This window comes from Berghia stephanieae, chromosome 8 (assembly GCF_034508935.2).
Source record: "Berghia stephanieae isolate SIO BIC M18660-M18661 chromosome 8, UCSD_Bste_1.3, whole genome shotgun sequence".
NCBI lineage: Eukaryota > Metazoa > Mollusca > Gastropoda > Nudibranchia > Aeolidiidae > Berghia > Berghia stephanieae.
The window spans coordinates 19,493,347-19,496,261 of NC_088367.1; positions in this window are offsets into that span (position 1 = coordinate 19,493,347).

The following is a 2,915-nucleotide window of genomic DNA, read 5'->3' on the forward strand; positions in this document are numbered from 1 at the left end:
TGACCAGAATTGTATTATTTAACACTTCTGTATGGATCTGAATGCTGGAGGATGTCAGATAGACAGCGACATGAACAAGCTTTCTGCATTTTATACAATGTGCCTCAGGATGATCATGAACATTTACTGACCGAATAAAATTAAAAATGAAAGACTGCTAGATCAATGTGGAATGGAAGACATGAAGGACATCATCATGAGAAGAAGGTGGGGATGGATAGGACATGTTATGAGAAAGGAAGAGGGAAACGTCAGCAAAACTCCCATGCACTGGATACGCGAAGGAAAGAAAGAAGGCTAAGGCTCCGGGAAACCTGGAGAAGAACAGCGGAGGGAGAGAAGAGAGAGTGGAGAAAGACATTATGGACTCTCTGAAGAGGATGGCCACGGAGAGAGGAAGATGGAGGTTCTTCGTGGCTAGCCTAAATGCCATCATGGGCAGTAAGTATATATATATATATATATATATATATATATATATATATATATATATATATATATATGACCCTTCGCCTCAAAACGGTAATTAGTCGGGTTGGTTAAGATGTTGAAAATTGAATTTATAGCCAGAAACATCAGACTTGTTTTGAGTTTGTATGTTTTATTGAGGAGAATGGATACCATGTTTTAGGGTGCTAATGCCAACAATTTATATTTTTGACCAGTTTAACACTTAATTCGGCTTCTAGGCATATGGTTCGTTCCGACATAATACCGTTTTGAGACGATGGATCATATATATATATATATATATATATATATATATATATATATATATATATATATATATATATCATCCATTTTATATTTCTCATGCACATACAGATATACACATGCACTTTTGCTCTGGAAGCCAAAAAACCATAGTGGAAGCCAAAACCCATTATTCCATCGTCAAATAAAGGCCACCCTATTAAGGCATTGCGCTAATACATGAACAAACAAAAGTACAAATCTCCGTTCTGAAATTAAAAAAAGTATTCTTTCACCCTAAGTGCTTTTCACGGTTTCGCTTCTTGATTGCACAAAAGTAGCCGACAATAGCTTTTGTTTCGAGTCAATCCAAAGCCTTTGTTCTGGGAAACGCTGATCGTCTGAAAATAGAAACGATTTAAAGTATTATATTATTGTGATAAATTAACTGCTGCCACTTGAAGCCTTTGCCAGTCACAATGGAAATGACAGGATATCCGCAATTCGTGTCAAAAGGGAGAAAACTTTAAAATAAAGGAATAAAAATTCGGATCGTTATGAACGAAATAATAAAAAGACAGAAATTAGACATGAAGCCACAGAGGTGTAATACCCTTCGCTAAAATCAAAGGTAAATATTCTCTGATTGCACAGTTCTTGTTTTCTTCCGAGCGATTGCGCCCATTGTTTAGAATCAGATTAGGCAATTTACGTGTGGGTTTTTTTTCCTCTACCAATTTCAACGCCCTCGTATTTTGTTGTTTTGTTTTGTTTTTGTTTATTGTTTTGTTTTGTTTTGTTTGTTTTTTTTTTGGGGGGGGGATGTTTTGCTTTGTTTTGTTTTTGGTTTGATTTTTTTTTTTATTTATTTATTTAATCCTTTAAAGAAGGTCATAAGAAGGTCTTTTATTAAATGGCACACACATTCCAAAAAAAGCACCTGGTATTTTTGGGGTCGGAAAGAAGTTGTACCCCAAACATTTTACCATTTAGGTTGGATGAATAAGAGAACTCTACTAGAAATAATTGTGTAAAAATAAATGCGGTCTGTTACGGTCAATAAATAGGGAACACAAGTGTGATGTCAAAAAAAAAAAACTACTCCCACTTTCATTGGAAGTGTAAAACCACTCTTCCAAGGGACTGAATACATACCTTGTGTAATTGATCTTCCTGTTTTAGAGTGATTTTCTAGTCTAGTCGTCAATACAGATCATCCATCCTCTCTCTTTTACCGTAATCTTAAGAATCTGCATATGCAGCCCATTACTGAAACAGCTATGCTACCTTATGATTGAATATGTAACCTATTCAATATTAGTCCTCCGAAGGACTGGCTACATAAACACTTCCAATGAGTTTGGAACCGAAAGATCCAAGAGTAGACGGTGTTACCTCACGACTTCTCGGCCCTATTCATATCCTAATATAAAGTGATAGTCGATGTTATTGTTTATAAATAAAAGCAATTTACGTATAAAAAGAAGGATTTCTATTTTTAGATCCAATGACACAAAATCACATTGTGGTGAGAAATTAAAGTAGCAGAGAAGTAAAGAGAAAGAAAAAAAAGCTGAGATTAATGCTGAAAAGTGAGTGTCGAACCCGGCACTTGGTTGGTAGGGCACTCACAACCTGGACAAGAGGGAGAGAGAGGGAGAGAGAGAAAGAGAAAGAGAGAGAGAGAGAGGGGGGGGGGAGGTGCATTAGTATAACGCTTTTATTGCATTTGGCCTGGAAACTATTACCTTTAATCTTAATAGGTCTATCGATTCAAATTCTCACCAACTCGTTAAAATCTATTAAACCCAAGACACCATCAAAGAATGAAGATTTGGTCCTTCAATGGTATAATATATATATATATCTATCTATATATATATATATATATATATATATATATATATATATATATATGTATGTATATATATATATATATATATATATATATATATATATGTGTGTGTGTGTGTGTGTGTGTGTGTGTACTAAACTAAACGTGTTCAAATCGCATTACAAAAAGTTCCTAGCCTATTCAACAGCAACACTGAACATGTAAGACATGACGACATGACGCCTGTTAGACGATAATATCTTAATGACTTTTTTCGACATTGACAACACTGTTACCGCTAGGCACTCATTTTACACTTACAGTAAAGAGCCTTTTCCAAGGACTCAACTATGCGCCGCTCAGAGCGGGACTCGAACCCAGGACCTTC